Source organism: Lethenteron reissneri, chromosome 13, assembly GCF_015708825.2.
Source record: "Lethenteron reissneri isolate LAM-NWPU_2019-01 chromosome 13, ASM1570882v1, whole genome shotgun sequence".
NCBI classification, from domain to species: domain Eukaryota; kingdom Metazoa; phylum Chordata; class Hyperoartia; order Petromyzontiformes; family Petromyzontidae; genus Lethenteron; species Lethenteron reissneri.
This window is the reverse complement of record NC_083791.1, coordinates 12,969,606-12,991,535: the sequence shown is the minus strand read 5'-3', so window position 1 is coordinate 12,991,535 and position 21,930 is coordinate 12,969,606. Positions and strand designations below refer to the sequence as shown.

Here is a 21,930-nt window from a genome sequence, read left to right as displayed (position 1 = left end):
ACCACACACACCCTCTCCACCAACACCCCTCTCCTCCTCCACCACACACACCCTCTCCACCAAACACCCTCTCCTCCCCACCACACACACCCTCTCCACCAAACACCCTCCCTCCTCCACCACACACACCCTCTCCACAAAACACCTCTCCGATCCAAACACATCCTCTCCCTCCTCCCCCACACACAAACCCGCTCCACCAAACACCCTCCCTCCTCCACCACACACCCCCCTCTCCACCAACACACCCTCTCCTCCTCCACCACACCACCCTCTCCACCAAACACCCTCTCCTCCTCCACCACACACACACTCTCCTCCTCCACTGCCTCCCTCCCTCTCTCTGTCTCCCCCTCTCCCCCTCCATCTTCTGTCGGCTGTGTTTGTATAAACCAGTGCATGCGTGTGCACGCATGCGTGTGTGCGCGCACAAAACGTACACACACGCACACATTCCACGACGCGCGCGCACGCGCGCACACACAGTCCTCACGTGACCGCGCCCCATCTTCACATCCCGCACGTACGTGATTTTGTCGGGGTCAGAGGTGAAATCTCTGCAGCCCCGGTTTTGAAGAACACAAGCTGGCGACCTGGGGGCGGTGGGAGAGACGAGGGGGGAGCAGGGGTGAGCATGGGGGAGGCGGGGGGAGGGATACGCAGAGAGACAGAGATTAATGATGGGGAGGGAGGAGAGAGGGAGAGGGGGAGAGTGGTTGAGAGAGGGGGGTCGGAGACTGAAATCTGCAGACGCATTCTTTCTGGCAGTGAATGTTTAAATTGAGTTGAAAGCCACGTGAGGGAGACAAAGGCGGTCAAGGCAGACACGTGCCTCCTGTGATTCACACACATGTGTGATCACAAATTTAAATACACACACACAAGCTTACATGCCATTTAAATACACACACAAAGACACTCTTTGTAACCATGAATGCCTCTTGGGGCAAGTGCTGTTAGCGAGCACCTATGAAGGCCGGGATAGCACACGAGGGGGTGGTGTGGCCAGCCCCACGCCCCGGCCGCCTTGTCTCCATCGTACTGATGTTTTTACACACCGCACCAGCTACTAATTAAGGCTGAGTTGATCTAGGGGAGGGCCAGGACCACTTCAGATATTCGTCACCGATGTTGTCTGTGAGCAGGTTCGTAGCACAGGGATGTATGTACATAAGTTGAACTTCTTTTGCAACGTACGTAGCCAACCGTGCTAATCGGAGGTGCGCTAACCACTACACAGGCACACACTTAATACACATATACAAACAAAGACGAAGATGCCCGTATAGCTTGAAGAATTGTTGAGGCAAGTGCTGTTAGCGAGCACCGCTGAAGGCTGGCATGGTGGTACAAGGCGGTGCTTAGCGCCACGCCCGACCGCCTTTGTCTCCTCAATTTTCATGTACCTGTCTGTGTGCATTCATGGGTATGCGTGTGTGTGTGTGTGACGCCCCCCACCAATCTGCCCATCTTAGACCCCTTTCACTTGTCCTGGTGAGCCCCCCATTCTCCCTCCAGCCCCCTCTCTGACCCCCGCCGGCGCGCTTCTCACCTGTCCAGGTGAGCGTGCCGGTGAGCACGAAGGCGCGGCAGGGCCGCGTGGGCGCTGCACACGAGCGCGGCCTCGCCCGCGTCGTGCACACCGACAGCAGGCACGCCGTGGGTGGTACGAGGGCATGCAGCGGTAGTCCGTGGCGCTCCGACACCGCCACGCCGCGCAACCTCACGGTAGTCTGCGGGGGGGGGGGGGGGGGGACACGGTGGGGCGCGCGGGGGGGTTACGCACCGGAGCGGGCGGCCGGAGAAGAAAGGGCAGAGCACGTGAGCGGCGGAAAGGGAAGTGATGGGGAAGAGGAACACAGCCAGCGAAGTGGCAGGGATGGGGAGCAGAGGGTCAGACAGAGAAGGGGCAGGGGGGTAGGAGATATGCGGAAAGGAGAACCGAGTAGAAGATGAGTGTGAGTTGGGAGGTGGGATACAGGCCAAGGGGATAGGGAACCGGGGGAGGGGACAACGGTGGCAAGTGATAGGGGCAGGGGAGGGGTGAGGGGAGTTGAGAGAGCGGTGCGTGATTGCGAGGATCGATGTCCTGCACAGGTGTTTCTGTCATCAACAGCAGCAGTCGCCGCCAACATCTCCATCATCATCAGACGAATTACAGTCACATCATCACCATTATCATCACACCACCGTTGCAGGTATTTGAACTTCTTTCACAACCGTACGTAGCCGACAGTGCTAACCACCAGCACAACCCACTCATCATTATCAGCACCTCACCATCATCACCCTAGTTATGTCACGTGTTCGAAGACCCCATGCCCAGCAAGGGGCAGGATCCTCCGGATCCCATCCCTCTGTGTCCCGTCAAACCCCAAAGGGAGGGGGGAGGACAGGTCAGGGCTGGTCGTGGGGGAAGGGAGGGAGGGGGGCTTAAGGGATTAAAAGCGAAACTTCTCGCCCCTCCCCCCTCTACATCCCTACCCTCTGCTCCCCTCTCTGATTCCCTCTCTTGCTCCCCCCTCCCCTCTCTGCTCCCCCTCCCTACCCCCTCCTCTCTGCTCCCCCTCCCCTCTCTGCTGCCCCCCTCCTCTCTGCGCCCCCTCTCTGCCCCCCTCCTCTCTGCTCCCCCTCCCCTCTCTGTTCCCCCTCCCCCCTGCGCCCCCCCTCCTATCTGCTCCCCCTCCTCTCTGCTCCCCTCTCCTCTCTGCTCCCCCCTCCTCTCTGCTCCCCCCTCCTCTCTGCTCTGCTCCCCCCTCCTCTATGCTTCCCCCTCCTCTCTGCTCCCCTCTCCTCTCTGCTCCCCCCTCCTATCTGCTCCCCCTCCTCTCTGCATCCCCCCTCCTCTCTGCTGCTCCCCCCTCCTCTCTGCTCCCCCTCCTCTCTGCGCCCCCCTCCCTCTCTGCTTCCCCTCCCCTCTCTGCTCCCCTCCCCTCTCTGCTGCTCCCCCCCCTCTGCCCCCCTCTCTCTCTGCCCCCCCCTCCTCTCTGCTCCCCCTCCTCTCTGCTCCCCTCTCCTCTCTGCTCCCCTCTCCTCTCTGCTCCCCCTCCTCTCTGCACCCCCTCCTCTCTGCTCCCCCCTCCTCCTCTGCTCCCCCTCCTCTCTGCTCCCCCCTCCTCTCTGAGCCCCTCCTCCTCTCTGCTCCCCCCCTCCTCTCTCTGCTCTCCTCCCCTCCCCCTACACCCTCCCCCTCCCGAGCACGGTTATTAGGCGCCCCCGACCCCAACCCCTGACCCCAGGGGTCCCTGGACCCCTGTGAGTGCATTCCTGTGGCGAGCCGAGGGGTGTGTACACGTGTATGGGTGTGTGTTCACTCGTTTGGGGTGTGTACACGTGTATGGGGTGTGTGTTCACATCGTTTGGGGGGTGTACACGTGTATGGGGTGTGTGTTCACATCGTGTGGGTTGTGTACACGTGTATGGGGTGTGTATGCACACGTGCTGTGTGTGCGAGTCCGTGGCTGAGAATGTGTGTGTGTTAGTACCTGTGCTCGCTAACAGCGCTTGCCCCAACAGTCTGTTAAGGCTATACGGGGGATCTTTGCTTTGTTAGTGCCTGGTGCAGTGCGTAAAAACACTTCCACTCGGGAGACAAAGGCGGTCGGGCGTGGTGCTGGCCACCCACCCCCTCGTGTGCCATTCCGGCCTTCATAGATGCTCGCTAACAGCACTTGCCCCAACAGTCTGTTAAGGCTGTACAGGGATCTTTGTCTTTGCGGGTGAGCGAGTGAGAGAGTGTGTGGATGTGAGTACACACACACGCCTCTCCCCACGTCGCCTTATCTCTCACGGGCACTCGTTAATACTTGACGTCGTGTGCCGGGTGTGTGGGGGGAGGGGGTGGAAAACATCTAATACGGGGCTGCTCCGACCACGTGACTCGACAACGCGAGTGGTGCTGCTGGAGGGACCAGCACGCCTCGTGCATTCACTCACAATCTCACTTTCTCGCCCAAGATCCACAGCATAGACATTATCTAAGTTCCAACGTGGGACGGGGGGGGCGATGGCCCCCACCCGTGCCCCCCCCTCCCCCCATGCCCCCCCCCCCACCGTGACCCGTGCTGAGTAATGCTAATTGGGTCGTCAGTAGGCGCAGAGCGAGGGGGGGGGGGCTGCCTTTGTGAGTGGGGGGGGCAGAGGACGAGAGGCTCCCTTTTGTGCGGCTCAATGCGAACACGACGTGAGGGTGGAGAGACCCCAGCCCCGCCCCTCATCCCCCTCCCACCCACACACCCACTCACCCCCTCCCTCACTCAACCCACCCACTCACCCCCTCCCTCACTCACGTCAACCCACCCTTAAACTCATCCCCCCCACTCACGTGGAGGCGACAACAGCCAACGCAGTCGTCCATACACACGCGTGCCCATACACAGTGAGTGAGCGGTGGAGTGAGTGGGTTGTGAGTGAGTGGTGAGTTGAGTGAGGTGATGAGTTTAGTGTGGGGTGAGTGAGTGATGAGTGAGTGTGTGGTGATTGGAGTGATGAGTGAGTGTTGTTGAGTGAGTGGTGATTGAGTGGTGAGTGAGTGAGTGAGTGGTGAGTGATCGGTGAGTGGTGAGGTGTGAGTGGTGAGTGAGTGTGGAGTGGGTGAGTGAGTGTGGTGAGTAGTGAGTGATGAGCGAGTGTGTGGTGAGTGAGTGATTGAAGTGAGGTGGAGTGGATGAGTGAGTGGAATGGATGAGTGATGATATGAGTGATATGATTAGCGAGTGTGTGGTGAGTGAGTGAGTGAGTGGTGAGGAGGAGTGGCTCACCCGTGGTGAGCTGCTGGCCTGTGTGTGGAGCGGTAGGTGCCGTGCTGGTACGGTGCAGCACCGACTCCATGCGGCTCAGAGTCTCGTCCACTCCCACCCGCAGCTCCCCTGGGCCACGCCACACCTCGTCATCATCACCTCGTCACCACCCCCTCGTCAACACACCTCATCAACTCACCCCGTCAACACCCTCCTCGTCATCACCCTCCCGTCATCACCCTCGTCATCACCTCGTCATCACCCCCCTCGTCATCACCTCGTCACACTCTCCTCACCAACACACACCTCGTCACCACCCTCGTTACCTCACCTCGTCACCACCCCCCTCGTTACCTCACCTCGTCACCACCCCCCTCGTTACCTCACCTCGTCATCACCCCCCTCGTTACCTCACCTCGTCATCACCCCCCTCGTTACCTCACCTCGTCACCACCCCCCTCGTTACCTCACCTCGTCACCACCCCCCTCGTTACCTCACCTCGTCATCACCCCCCTCGTTACCTCACCTCGTCATCACCCCCCTCGTTACCTCACCTCGTCACCACCCCCCTCGTTACCTCACCTCGTCACCACCCCCCTCGTTACCTCACCTCGTCACCACCCCCCCTCGTTACCTCACCTCGTCATCACCCTCCTCGTCAGCTCACCTCGTCACCACATGCATCTTTATCTCACCTCACCAACACACAGCTCGTTGGTTAACATCACCACACAGCTCGTGAGCTCACGAACCTCACCACGCCGTACTTCATGAACACACGTCGTCACACATTGTTCACTCACCTCATTAGCACGCATTTAACGCACCCACACTTACACTTCGTTAACACACAACATGAACACACATACCTTCTGAACACACATTGTTAAAACACCTCGTTAACACACGTACATGCTTAACACACTAACACTCACAAATACCAGTCACCCATGCAGATACCCAGGAACAAAGATCCCCCGTGTAGCCTTTAACAGACTTGGGGCAAGTGCTGTTAGCGAGTAGCACCTATGAAGGCCGGCACGGCACACGAGGGGGTGGGTGGCCAGCATCACGCCCGGCCGCCTTTGTCTCCCCAGTGGCGATGTTTGAATACCACAACCAAGTACTGTACTCATTTTGAGGCTGAGTCGACCTAGGAGAGGCCCAGGACCGGTTCAGATAATCGTCACTGGTGTTGGCCGTGAGCGGGAATCGAACCCAAGTGCCCAAGCACCTTGTCACCCCCCCTCACCACCCCCCCCCGTCACCCCGCCCTGTCACCCCCCCCCCTCACCACCCCGTTACCCCCCCCCGTCACCCCCCCCCCTCACCACCCAACCCGTCACCGCCCCCCTCACCACCCCCGTCACCCCCCCCCAGCATCCCCCCGTCACCCCCCCCCCGTCACCCCGCCCCGTCATCACCCCCCTTGGCACCCCCTCCTCACCGGTCGCGTTGACGATGTCGTTGAGCTGGGATCTCAGGCCGGCGGGGGCGCTGTGGGGGAGGAGGTAGGTGAAGAAGTACCTGCAAGAGCCACGGGTACTCGCTCAGATACTCACCCAGATACTCACTCAGATACTCACCCAGGTACTCACTGAGATAATCACACAGATACTCAACCATACAAGCACTCACCCCAGCATTGACTAACTAAGCCATTCACCCATGACTCTGCTGGTCACTCACCCCTTCGCTCATCCATACACTCACCCTGCCACTCACCACCCTGTCGCCCACCTGTACACTCAACTCATCGCTTACCCCATCACTCACCTGTGCACTCATGGTATCGCTCACCTGTACACTCACCGCGACGCTCACCACCCGACCCCCCCGCACCCTCACCACGACGCTCACCCCCGGCACCCTCACCACGCCACACACCCGCACACTCACCACGCCACACCCTCGCCACTCCGCTCACCTGTACGCGTTGTAGAGGTTGCGCTTCTCGTTGAGGCCCGCGCACGTCCTGGTGCGGGGGCAGCAGGGGAGCGTGAAGTTCCTCGCGGGGAAGTGGAGGAAGCACGGCGGGGGGCCCCCCGCGGCCCCCCCCGCGGCCCCCCCCGCGGCACCCCCGCGCCACCGGCAGGGGGGGTCTCCGGCGCCCGCGTCGTCCAGGTCGCTGGCCTTGAGCTCCCCATCGCGCAGCACGAACTGGCGCGGGCGGAAGTCGAGGAGCGCGACGGGGCCCAGCGGGGGAGTGGGCGAGGTAGTGGAGCAGCCTCGTCAGGCTCAAGCAGATCTACTCGCACGCACGCACACACACAAGGGTGGTCACACACACACGCAAGGGCGGTCACACACACAGACAAGGGTGGTCACACACACACACACAAGGGCGGTCACACACACACACAAGGGTGGTCACACACACACAAGGGCAGTCACGCACACACACACACACGCACACACACACACACAAGGGTGGTCACACACACACAAGGGTGGTCACACACACACACAAGGGTGGTCACACACACACACAAGGGCGGTCACGCACACACACGCACACACGCACACACACGCACACACACACATGCACACACACACAAGGGCGGTCACGCACACACACAAACAAGGGCAGTCACACACACACACAAGGGCGGTCACACACACACACAAGGGTGGTCACACACACACACAAGGGCGGTCACACACACACACAAGGGCGGTCACACACACACACACAAGGGCAGTCACACACACACACAAGGGCGGTCACGCACACACACACAAGGGCGGTCACACACACAAGGGCGGTCACACACACACACAAGGGCGGTCACACACACACACACAAGGGCGGTCACACACACACACAAGGGCGGTCACGCACACACACGCACACATGCACACGCACACACACACATGCACACACACACAAGGGCGGTCACGCACACACACACACACACCACAAGGGCGGTCACACACACACACAAGGGCGGTCACACACGCACACAAGGGTGGTCACACACACACACAAGGGCGGTCACACACACACACAAGGGCGGTCACACACACACACACACAAGGGCAGTCACACACACACACGGGCGGTCACGCACACACACACAAGGGCAGTCACACACACAAGGGCGGTCACACACACACACAAGGGCAGTCACACACACACACAAGGGCGGTCACGCACACACACACAAGGGCAGTCACACACACACACAAGGGCGGTCACACACACACACAAGGGCGGTCACGCACACACACACAAGAGCGGTCACACACACACACAAGGGTGGTCACACACACACACAAGGGCGGTCACACACACACACAAGGGCGGTCACACACACACACACACAAGGGCAGTCACACACACACACAAGGGCGGTCACACACAAACACACACAAGGGCGGTCACGCACACACACACAAGGGCGGTCACACACACACACAAGGGCGGTCACACACCACACAAGGGCGGTCCACACCACAAGGGCGGTCACACACACACAAGGGCGGTCACACACACCACACACAAGGGCAGTCACACACACACACAAGGCGGTCACGCACACAGCTAGTCACGGAGGTATTCATGCAGATAGTCACAACACTAGCTAATGACACACAGGTAGTCACACACACAGGTAGGTCACACACACAGGTAGACACACACAGCTAGTGACACACACAGGTAGTCACACACACAGGTAGCCACACACACAGGTAGTCACACACACAGGTAGTGACACACACAGGTAGACCACAACAGGTAGTCACACACACAGTCACACAGGTAGTCACACACATAGCTAATGACACACAGGTAGTCACACACACAGGTAGTCACACACACAGGTAGTGACACACAGGTAGACACACAGGTAGTCACACACACACAGTCACACAGGTAGTCACACACACAGCTAGCCCACACATAGGTAGTCACAACACAACAAGCTAGTCACACACACAGTTAGGACACACACCGGTAGTCACACACACACAGGTAGTCACACACACAGGTAGACACACACACAGGTAGACACACACACAGCTAGTCACACACACAGGTAGTCACACACACAGTCACACAGCTAGTCACACAGCTAGTCACACACACAGTCACACACACAGTCACACACACAGGTAGTCACACACACAGGTAGTCACACACAGGTGGGCACAGAGGTAGTCACGTGGCTCGGACCCGGAATCGCTCCTCCCACGACGTCTGCAGGAGCTGGATCATCTCGAGTGGAGAGCCGAGCTCCGTGATGGCCGTGAGCGAGTCCGAGACGTCGTTACTCCTCCCGGTAGCAGTGTCCGTACAGCTACAACAACAACAACATCATCAGCGTCAACAACCTCATCGTTATCATCAACATCGTCATCGTCGTGAGCGAGTCCGAGACTTCGTTACCCTCCCGGTAGCAGTGTCCACTCCACAACAACACGCCATGCACATCCTGGGTCAGCGGCTCCTAGATGACCCAGGTTGTGCAGTGTATAAAAAAACCCATCAAATCCGGGGAGACAAAGGCGGCCGGGTATGTTTATCAGGAACATGCTGTCCTTAATAGGTGCTCCTCAACAGCACTTGCCCTCGCAATCTATTAAAGGCGAATATGGGGGGTCACCGCCTTTGTTTACATGTGCATGGTGTTTAAATTAGATACAGTACGTGTGTACACGTGTCGTTCCTCACACTCTCTCCTCCTCGTCAGTCACGAGTCTCTCTGCTGGAGGAGCAGCGGGGAGTTGGGGGGGGAGTTGCCTCTCAGCAGGAGCGCGAGACATTCCGAGCGCGTCTCATCGCTGCTGCTGCTGCCTGCCTCACCACTCCCCGAGACTCCCCGAGACCCCTGGAGTCTGCACGAGACTCAGCAACCCTGCATTGCTCCACGCTCACCTCCCTGCCTCTCTCTTCACATCTTCCCCTTCCTGCCTCCCCCGTCTCCCTAGCTCTCCCCATGGAGGCTAGTAACGGACTGTGAGCGTGAGGTCACGTGTGCATGTTCGCTTGTGATTACGTGCGCGTGTTCACGTGTGTGTGCGCGCGCGCACGTATGCACATCTCGTTATGTTCGTGCGTAACGTTACATCGTGGGATCTCTATCATTTGTATGTTCATATGTTCACATGCGTGCCTCTGAGACCGTTTCCATCTCAGCAGCCCGCGACCACCGCTCAACAGCGTTGCAGCACCGCGCGGTTCATAGGCTGCGGTAAACCTCCTCGTTCTTCGCCGTGGGATGTTGAAGGCGGTAAGAATGCGCGCCCGCTCCATCTGGAACACCTCCGCCAAGAAGGGTTTCTGTGGAGGTCTCGACTGGGAACCCCGGTGCAGCCATAACAGCTGCGCGAGTCGCAGTCCTGAATCTAGCCATTCTCCCTTGGCAGCGGGTCGATGCCAACTACCTGCAAGCCATGATAACATCATTGCTTACGACAATTCAACAGTTATCTGAGACCAGGTGTTTGTGAGTTTTGAATGGGGTCCAGGGTGGATGCCCACCCCCACAGTGGAAGATGACAGGCGCATCATCTTATAGACAACAAACCGATGGTCGGTGGATAGATCAGCTCCATGACAGATTTTGGTGTGAAGGCCATGGCCAGCAGATGTTCTTGCTTGGGACTCCGCATGCACGCAAGGCGCTGTAATGGATGTGTCAATGGGCGAACGGTTCGTTGGTGCTCACAAGCCCATGGGTTGCACAGAAATCAAGCAGCCTCGTACCTTTGCTTAATGGGCCGATCTGGCTCAATAACAGTCAAGTGCCCGAGTCCCGATTAAACTCGTAAACTCGGGGGGGGGGGGGGGGCATTAACTTTACCCAAAAAGCTGACTCGATATCACGTGGACACTTTAGCCGAGGCTCGGGAAAGGGGTCAGACAGACTCTGAGTCATCACCAGCCTTGCCTGCATCCCTCCACAGACGGTGAGGACGTAGGCAACCACCACCACCACCACCATTCCTCCCGTTGATGCGGAGGCGAGCCAACAATGGCCTGGGACTCGTGGCCTCCCACACACCCATTCATTATTGTATTCAGAAGGCACACTCCCTGTTGTTTGATGTCATCCTGGCCCGAATGGAGGACCGTCCATTCCTCTTGTGACAGCACCACTGGATCCCAGGCAGCAAGCGTTAACGCGTCCCACCGGAGATCGCCGTGAAGAGGTGGATCCAGCCTTACCATCAGACGCACCAAATCAGAGCGAATCTCTGGGTACTTTGTGTGAACAAACACTCCACGCTGACCAGCTTGCCAAGAGTACCGGGGGGGAGGGGAGGGGACAGTGTTGCTCATGGCCAGCTCTGATAAGGCGAAAGAGGTTTCATTCCGAATGGAGTCGAGCAGCATTATCTTGTCAATGGCTACATAATGCTATCAGGAAGTCTGTAGCTCCACATGAAGCTCCGGGGCATCTCAGCCACACTCTTACCCCCTCTTATTTATGCTTGTGAAATGTGGTCGCCTTTAAAAATAAAATGTGCGCTGGCCTGAAACACTTCGGCTGACCTGCCTTCAAGCTATCCTGGGTTTAACCAAACTGAATTGTGTGAGGAGCTCACGATCCCATCAGTGAGCTCCTCTGGCAGGCGAGGCTGCGTTGGCTGGGTCATGTAGCCCACATGCCCAGCCACCGCATGCCCAAGCTGTTTCTGTTATGCTACCCAGAGGAGGCTTAAACGGGTGCGGGACGTGCAAGAGAAGGATGGGCTCATGTAGTACAGGAGGATGTGGAGCTAATGGAACTTGCCGATGACTGGTACAAGCGGTATTCAAGATGGACCTCTGTGGAGGAGGCTTGTGAAGGACGCCACTGAGCAGTTGGAGTGAGTCGCCCTCCAACAAGGTCCCGTGACCTCCTGGCAGTGAGCTTTCCACACTTAACGTGGCCTCAGTCCACCTATTCTTGCAAAAGCACTTTGTGGCGAATGGTGGCTACTGTTATATATCTTTGTCTTTGTGTGTTAGAGGCCGACCCAAATTCGGTTTCGGCACCGAAAGTTGGCAAATGGCCTCTTTCGGCATACTTTCGGTTTCGGCCGAAAGTCAATTTTTTACTTTCGGTCTGGTTTCGGTTTCGGCCGAAACTGATACTCTATTGACTTTCGGTGGTCATCAACCGAAGATCTATTTTTAAAATATAACGCTAGTGCTACGTCTATCACTCTGCCTATCGGCCGGTCAGTCGGCGCTAGGCAATCCTATGCGATAGGCTGCAAACACACACAGGTCAGCAGCAGCAGCTTGGGAGCGAGGTTACAGCCGCAACCATGGTCTGCTAATGTATATACGACCGGTCAACAGACGGCAGCCTGACTGGCTGAATGCGGAAAAACTGTTGTTTCTTAACTACAACATTCGTTTGTTGGATATAATTACTCAGTAAGTAACACCTAAAGATTTGATATTAAGCGACTCTTAACTGCAGGCTCTCAATGATTAGTTCTAGATTTATTTTTAATTAAAGTAGCATTGCATCATGACATATTTAATAAATCTTGTATTCGGTAACTTCGGTTATATACCTTTCTGTTTCGGTCTCGGTCGAAAGTGTAGTTTAACTTTCGGTTTCGGTTTCGGCCGAAAGTAAAATTTTTACTTTTCGGTTCAGATTCGGTCGACCTCTCGTCTGTGTCTATGTGTATCTGTGTGCGAGTGTGACTTTACGTGTGAATGTTGATGGGTGTGTATCTACGAGCATGCGTGTACGTGAGAATGTATCCATGAGTATGTGTGTGTATCTTGTATCTATGTGTATCTGTGTGCGAGTGTGACTTCACGTGTGAATGTCGATGGGGCGTGTATCTACGAGCTTGTGTGTACGTGAGAATATATCCATGAGTATGTGTGTGTATCTTGGTATCTATGTGTATCTGTGTCTTTTGTATCAGTGTGTGTGTCAATGAGTGGGGGGCGGTAGTGCAGCGGTTAGCGCTACGCTGCGCTACGAACCCAGCGACCCGAGTTCGATTCTCGTTCACGGCCAACACTAGTGACGATTATCTGTACCGATCTTGGGCCTCCCCTAGGCCGACTCAGCCTTAAATGAGTACCTGGTGCGGTGTGTAAAAACATCACTGAGGACACAAAGTGCCGGCCGTAGTGCTGGGCCCCCACCCGCTTGTTGTGCCGTTCCGGCCTTCGTGCGTGTTCACGAACAGCCAGAGGTCGCAACCGGGTACCCGATACCCGTACCCTACCCGATACCCGGCTACCCGTACCCGGCCGGGTACGGGTACGGGTAGCCGTTTGCGACCCTGGTGCGGCCGAGTACGGGTAGGCCGTGAGTCACTGGTGAGTAACCATTTGTCACTCATTTGGGGTAGGGTACGGGTAGGGAACGGGTACCCGTACCCGGCCGGGTATGGGTACCCATTTGCAACCCTGGTGCGGCCGGGTACGAGTACGGCTAAGGAATCAAACCCCGTTTGCGACCTCTGCGAACAGCACTTGCCCTAACAGTCCGTTGAAGGCTACACATGGAATGGGATCTTTGCCTATGAGTATGTGTGCGCATCTCTGAGTATATATGTGTGAGTGTGTGTGTCTGTGTATGAGTATGTGTTTATCCGTGTGTGTGTGTATGAGTGTGTATGAGTATCTGTGTACGAGTGTATCTGTGTGTATGAGTGTGCGTGTATATATGTGAGTGTGCATGAGTATGTGTGTATGTATCTAATCGACTTAGCCTCAATTGAGTACCTTATGAGGTGTGTAAGCATCGCCACTAGGGAGACAAAGCCGGCCGGGCGTGGTGCTGGCCACCCCCTGGTGTACCGTGCCGGTCTTCATAGGTGCTCGCGAATAGCACTTGCCCCTACAGTCTGTTAAGGCTATACGGGGGATCTTTGTCTTTGTATGTGCATCTGAGTGAGTCTGTGTGTGAGTCTGTGTGTGTGTGAGAGTATTTGTGTGTGAGTCTGTGTGTATGTGTGTGAGTCTGTGTGTGTGAGTATTTTGTGTGTGTCTGTGTGTGTCTGTGTCTGTGTGTGTGTCTGTGTGAGTCTGTGTGTGAGTCTGTGTGTGTGAGTCTGTGTGTGTATGAGAGTATTTGTGTGTGAGTGTGTGTGAGTCTGTGTGTGTGTCTGTGTGTGTGTCTGTGTGTGTGTCTGTGTGAGTGTGTATGAGTCTGTGTGTGTGAGTCTGTGTATGAGAGTATTTGTGTGAGTCTGTGTGTGTGTGAGTCTGTGTGTGTGTCTGTGTGTGTGTCTGTGTGAGTCTGTGTGTGAGTCTGTGTGTGTGAGTCTGTGTATGAGAGTATTTGTGTGAGTCTGTGTGTGTGAGAGGGAGTATTTGTGTGTGAGTGTGTGTGAGTCTGTGTGTGTGTCTGTGTGTGTGTCTGTGTGTGTGTCTGTGTGAGTCTGTGTGTGAGTCTGTGTGTGTGAGTCTGTGTATGAGAGTATTTGTGTGAGTCTGTGTGTGTGAGAGGGAGTATTTGTGTGTCTGTGTGTGGAGTCTGAGTTCAGGTTACATCCCACGCTCGGGTTTCGTGAACTAAAGTCCAGAAAGCCCCGTCCCCTCGTGACCCCCCCATCCCCATCACAGCCCCTCCCCTCGTGACCCCCCATCCCCCATCACAGCCCCTCCCCTCGTGACCCCCATCCCCATCACAGCCCCTCCCCTCGTGACCCCCATCACAGCCCCTCCCCTCGTGACCCCCCATCCCATCACAGCCCCTCCCCTCGTGACCCCCCATCCCCATCACAGCCCCTCCCCTCGTGACCCCCCCATCACAGCCCCTCCCTCGTGACCCCCCCATCCCCATCACAGCCCCTCCCCTCGTGACCCCCATCCCCATCACAGCCCTCCCCTCGTGACCCCCCATCCCCATCACAGCCCCTCCCCTCGTGACCCCCCCATCACAGCCCCTCCCCTCGTGACCCCCCATCCCCATCACAGCCCCTCCCCTCGTGACCCCCATCCCCATCACAGCCCCTCCCCTCGTGACCCCCCCCATCCCCATCACAGCCCCTCCCCTCGCGACCCCCCATCCCTATCACAGCCCCTCCCCTCGTGACCCCCCATCCCCATCACAGCCCCTCCCCGCGACCCCCCCATCCCCATCACAGCCCCTCCCCTCGTGACCCCCCATCACAGCCCCTCCCTCGTCACCCCCCATCACAGCCCCTCCCCTCGCGACCCCCCATCCCCATCACAGCCCCTCCCCTCGCGACCCCCCATTCCCATCACAGCCCCTCCCCTCGTGACCCCCCATCCCTATCACAGCCCCTCCCCCCTCACCGCTGCTTCCTGACGATACCCAGACTCCGGAAAACCCCACACAGCCCTCCACCACTCCCTCACCCTGCCCCTCACCCACTCCCTCACCCTGCCCCTCACCACTCACTCCTCACCCAAGCCCCTCAACCACTCCCTCACCCAGCCCCTCACCACTCCCTCACCACTCCCTCACCCTGCCCCTCACCACTCACTCCCTCACCCAAGCCCCTCACCACTCCCTCACCACTCCCTCACCCTTCCCCTCACCACTCCCTCACCCCTTCCCTCACCACTCACCACTCCCTCACCCTGCCCCTCACCACTCCCTCACCCTGCCCCTCACGCACTCACCACTCCCCTCCACCCTGCCCCTCACCACTCACCACTCCCTCACCCAGCCATCCCCTCACCACTTCCCTCACCACTCCCTCACCCTGGCCCCTCACCACTCCCTCACCCTGCCCCTCACCACTCCCTCACCCTGCCCCTCACCACTCCCTCACCCAGCCCCTCACCACTCCCTCACCCTGCCCCTCACCACTCACCACTCCCTCACCCAGCCCCTCACCACTCCCTCACCCAGCCCCTCACCACTTCCCTCACCCTGCCCCTCACCACTCCCTCACCCAGCCCCTCACCACTCTCCTCACCACTCCCTCACCCTGCCCCTCACCACTCACCACTTCCCTCACACCCTGCCCCTCACCACTCCATCACCCTGCCCCTCACCACTCACCACTCCCTCACCCTGCCCCTCACCACTCACCACTCCCTCACCCAGCCCCTCACCACTCCCTCACCACTCCTCCTCACCCTGCCCCTCACCACTCACCACTCCTCCTCACCCTGGCCCTCACCACTATCCCTCACCCTGCCCCTCACCACTCACCACTCCCTCACCCAGCCCCTCACCACTCCCTCACCACTCCCTCACCCTGCCCCTCACCACTCACCACTCCCTCACCCTGCCCCTCACCACTCCTTCACCCTGCCCCTCACCACTCCCTCACCACTCCCTCACCCTGCCCCTCACCACTCACCACTCCCTCACCCAGCCTCTCACCACTCCTTCACCCTGCCCCTCACCACTCCCTCAACCAGCCTCTCAGCACTCCCTCACCACTCCCTCACCCTGCCCCTCACACCTGCCCCTCACCACTCCCTCACCACTCCCTCACCCAGCCCCTCACCACTCCCTCACCCTGCCCCTCACCACTCCCTCACCCAGCCCCTCACCACTACCTCACCCTGGCCCCTCACCACTCCCTCTACCCTGCCCCTCACCACTCACCACTCCTCACCCAGCCCCTCACCACTCCCTCACCCTGCCCCTCACCACTCACCACTCCCTCACCAGCCCCTCACCACTCCCCTCACCACTCCCTCACCCTGCCCCTCACCACTCACCACTCCCTCACCCAGCCTCTCACCACTCCTTCACCCCTGCCCCTCACCACTCCCTCACCCAGCCTCTCGCCACTCCCTCACCCTGCCCTCACCACTACCTCACCCTGCCCCCCTCACCACTACCTCACCCTGCCCCTCACCACTCCTCACCCTGCCCCTCACCACTCACCACTCCCTCACCCTGCCCCTCACCACTACCTCACCCTGCCCCTCACCACTCCCTCACCCTGCCCCTCACCACTGACCACTCCCTCACACCAGCCCCTCACACACACCTCACCCCTGCCCCTCACCCACTCCCTCACCTGCCCCTCACCACTCACCACTCCCTCACCCAGCCCCTCACACTCCCTCACCCAGCCCTCGCACCACTACCCTCACCCTGCCCCTCACCACTCCCTCACCCTGCCCCTCACCACTCCCTCACCCAGCCCCTCTCACCACTACCTCACCCGGCCCCTCACCACTACCTAACCCTGCCCCATCACCACTAACCTCACCCTGCCCCTCACCACTACCTCACCCTGCCCATTCACCACTCACCACTTCCTCACCCAGCCCCTCACCACTACCTCACCCTGCCCCTCACCACTCCCCTCACCCTGCCCCCACCACTCACCCACTCCCTCACCCAGCCCCTCACCACTACCTCACCCTGCCCTCACCACTCCATCACCCGTGCCCCTCACCACTCCCACTCCCTCACCCAGCCCCTCACCACTACCCTCACCCAGCCCCTCACCACTCCCTTACCCAGCCCTTCACCACTCCCTCACCCTGCCCCTCACCACTCACCACCTCGCTCACCACCACATCTCCCTCACCACTCCCTCGCCATAACACCTCGCTCACCACTCACACCCCTCTCACCCCTGCTCACATTACCTCCTCCAGTACCCCCCAATTCCTCACCTTCCCTTGACGCGTCCGACTGCATTTGACCTCACACTCATTATATCAGTACAGCCTCACACTCACCGCGTACTGTACACACCGTACTGTACACAACCGTACTGTACACTACGCTACCCCCAAGGCGCGAATGTGTACACACACATACAGTACACACACATACAGTACACACACACACCTCACACATACACACATCGTGCACATACACCCAGTAGACACACCACACACACGTACACACACACAATCATACACATCACACACACGTACACACACACGTACACACCACACCCACGTACACACACTACGTACACACACCACACCGTACACGCATCGTACACTACACACATTGTACACATACACCACACATCTTACACACACCGTACACACACACATCGTACACAACATCGTATACACACACGTACACACCACCACACACACACGTACACACACACCACACACACACGTACACACACACCACACACACACGGATCACACCACACGTACACACCACCACACACACACTGTACACACACACACCACACACGTACACACACACCACACACACGTACACACACACCACACACAACGTACACACACCACCACTTACACACATCGTACACACACACCACATCTTACACACACACACACACACGTACACGTCACACACACGTACACAAACACACCACACACGCACACGCGGTTGGGTGTGCACTGCTTGAGACGCACGTGGACGCACACAAAGACAAAGAAGATCTCCCCGCCGTAGCCTCAGCTGCCTGTCGGGGCAAGTGCTGTTTGCGGGCACCGACTACAGACGACACGGCACAACGAGGGCCAGCACCACACCCGGCCGCCTTTGTCTCCCAGTGGCGACGTTTACCCAAAGCGCCGGGCAGCCGTCTACAGCGAAGTCGCCACTGATGGTGGCCGTGGCCCGCTGGGTTCGTGGCGCAGTGCGCTAACCACTGCGCCACCGCTCCCCACTCGCACGCACAACAACAAAGAGTGGACACAAAGCAAAAACAACTCTCTACAAGATCCCCGCCGCTATAGGCGTCTAAACAGACTCTTGGGGCAGGTGATTGTTCAGCGAGCATCCTATGAACGGCACGCGAAGGGGTACGTGGCCAACAAGCACGTCCCGCCGCCTTTGTCTCCCCGGTGGCGATGTTTACACACCGCACTAGAGGGAACTAATTTAGGGCTGAGTCGACCTCGGGGGAGGACCAAGACCGAATTCAGAAAATCGTCACTGGTCGTGTTGGCCCGTGTGGGTTCGTGATGCAGCGTAGCGCTAATCGCTGCACTAACAACGACGCTCCCCACGCAGACACGCAGACACACGTGGAATCCACCCCCCTCCCTCCCCCCTCCTTGCCCTTCCCGCCCCCATATTTTCCATCATCTCGCCCGGCTCACATCATCTCATCATCGTTTATCTTCGTTATCATCATCATCATCCGCTACGTGGGAGGTCGCCTCGGGGGCGGATTTTCCTCTTCCCCCCGCCCTCCTCCCATCACAGAATTCCGGCGAATCTCATCTCTCCTCGGTGTTCGAACAGCAACGATTTCACAGGCCTTTGTTAATCCACTGCTGGATCGAAGGCCTCCCCCACGATCTGCAAAACCACCCACATCGCTCTCGTGCACATGGACGTATCCGTTCGCTTAATCTCCGCGCTGGGGAATCCATCCAATTCCAGATACATAAATCCAAGATCCTCAATCACAGATCCATCCAATCTGATGCATTCAATCCCGGGTCCGCATAACACCTCGCACCATAACCATCTGACATCACCCAAACTCAAGCCCAATGCCAATTACAGATCCATAATCCAATACCAAATCATAGTGATCTCGTATCCATCAAATGCAAGACCCACATTAATCCCAGGCAGGGTGGCACATCGGTAACGCGTGTGCCTCGCAGCACTCCACTCGGGCATCTGTGTGGAGTTGTATCTTCTTCCTACCATCGCAAAAGCGCCACACAGTGTAACCGGTATTAGCCAAACATCCTAAACTTCACAAATTACCTGCAAATCACTCAATTGGAATCACGGATAGCAACATCGCTCGCTACTGCGAATCACTTGGCAGGACCCTCCTGGAAAAAAGTATTGGGACTCAGTGAGGCCTTTCTGTGCAAGTGAGCATCACAACAATAATAATATCACACCAGACACCACAATTATCTGATGTCAAATGCAAACCCGAACCAATCTCACATCCATAAATTCAATCCCGGCTCCATAATGATCTCATCCATCAAACGCAAGTGGCAACATCGATCACAGTGTCCATTTACGATCTCACGCCCTTCAATACACACACACACGCAGCCTGTCCCACAAGCATGCTAACGACAGGCACATCAAGACGAGATCCGCCGTCAACCCCGCTCGCTCCACGCGTCGTCCTTCACGGGTCATTGTCCCCCAATGTTGCTCTGTGCGTCAAGGCCACGTCGCGCCATCATCCAAGGCCACTCATCGTGCGTGTGTACAACACGTGTGTGTACAACACGTGCGCGCGTGTATACAACACGCGTGTACAACACGTGGTGTATACGCGTGGTGTACACACGTGTTGTACACACACACGCGCACAGCGACACGGACGCGATGACATTCACACATGTACTCACGCGTACTCGCGTTTGTATCACGCGTATACACACACGCGTGTACTCACAACAATGCAGGTGACGAAGGGTTAATGCGTTACAGTATGATGTGTGCACGGTGAGTGTGTGTGCACGATATGTCAGAGGCGGGTGTGTGATATTTATGTAGGTGTGTACATAAGGTACAGTGTGTAAGGTGTGTAAACGTACGACCAACACATATGACGACACTCATGGCTTTGATGGCATCTATGGTGATGGAGTGTAGTAGACTCCATGATGATGATGAATCATGTTGAGGATGCTGATGATGTTGATCATGTTGCAGATAAAGAGGAGCATGATGAAGGCGTGTATCACGATGGTGGTTAGAATGTTGCTAATGTTGAGGATGACGGTGATTGTAACGATGATTACAATAATGTTAATAACATTGCTGATGATAATTATATGCTTTTGTTGATGTAGCTGTGTTGATGATGGAGTTTGATGCTAATTATGTTTACAATAAAGCTACTGCTGATGCTGCTGTTTCTGCTGCTACCCCTGCTGATGATGCTGATGACGATCATGATTATGGAACTGCTGCGACTACTACTGCTGATACTAATGTCTGCTGATGACGCTACAGATGATGATGGTTATTCTACATCTGCTACAACTGCTTCAGCAGACTCATTCTGCTGCTGTTGCTGATTATGATGATGCTACCGTTGCTGCCGATGACGATGATTCTGCCGATGGATGACGATGATTCTGCCAATAGATGACGATGATTCTGCCAATAGATGATGATGATGATGATGATTCTGCCGATGGATGACGATGATTCTGCAAATAGATGACGATGATTTAGCCGATGGATGACGACGATTCTGCCGATGCCAGCACGCCTCACCCGCACGACGTTGGGATGCCTCAGTCGACCCAGGATGGTCATCTCCTTCAGCAGCTTGGCCGCCGCGAGCCGGTAGCATCCGTCCGGGTCACCAAACTCCTTCACGCATGTCGCCATATCGTGGCCTCCCAAATCCACCGTCTTCAGCGCCACGGGCCCCCTCCAGCCCGAGGGTGACCCCGAGGGAGGCCCCAGCACCGCCTTGTACACGGCCTTCGTGTACCCGCTGCCCAGATACTGGAGGCCAGACACGGTGGCCAAATCAGCGCAACCCAGGGACCTGGGTTCCTCGGGGTCTCCAGCTTTGGTGGCGGCGGCGGCCGTGGTGGCGACGGAGAGGGGGGACCCCCTCGCCTCGACAGGTGGCGGTAGCCCCCGTCTCCATGAGGCGGCGGTCCGAGACGCGCCCGCCGCCCCACGGGGAGCCCCCGCGTGGGAGCCCGGAGGCGGCTCACCTCGGCGTGCCGGCGCGGATGAGGCGGCTCAGCTCGGCGTGGCCGCCCCCGTGCCCCGAGGGCGCGCACCCCCGCCCAGCGCGCCAGGGAGCGGAGCAGCCCCTCCGCCGGGGGCCCCCCCGCGGCGCCGGGGGCGGGGCAGCATCCCCAGCTCCACGGTGTCAATCGCGTCCATCGTGTCCACGTTCCCGTGCCGGGCTTGGCCGTGCGCGGCGCGTCCGTGTCTTCCATGGCGCCCGGGAGAAGCAGGAGGAAGACGTTGAGCAGCGAGATGAGGAACGGGGAGAGGCAGAGCGCGGAGAGCGCAGCCACGCGGCCGGCGGTGACGCATCGTCCTCCTCCTCCTGCGAGGCGCTCACAGACTCACGGCTGGAGGGGTTGGGGGGCTCTCACGGGGAGCCACCGGGAGCCACCGGGAGCCCCGAATCCCCACGCTCCTCCTCCTCCTCCTGCTTCGCCCGGCTCGAATCTCGCTCGGGCTGCGTCACCTGAGACGCATGGCGGAGATCGTGGGGGGGGGCACGGGAGAGAGAGAGGGGAGAGATGGGGAGAGAGAAGGGGGGGGGGCACGGGAGAGAGAGACAGAGGGGAGAGACGCAGAAGAGAGAGGAGAACGGTATAACGGGAATACTCAGAGGGGAGAGAGAGAGGGAGGGAGACGGACGATATACGAGGAG

The 21,930-nt window shown here is 57.9% G+C and overlaps 1 pseudogene; it reads right to left on the bottom strand.

Moving 5' to 3' along the window:
* Nucleotides 1-493: 493 nt before the first annotated feature.
* On the bottom strand, nucleotides 494-21,584 carry LOC133341955 (extracellular tyrosine-protein kinase PKDCC-like; annotated as a pseudogene).
* Between the last annotated feature and the right edge of the window lie 346 nt (nucleotides 21,585-21,930).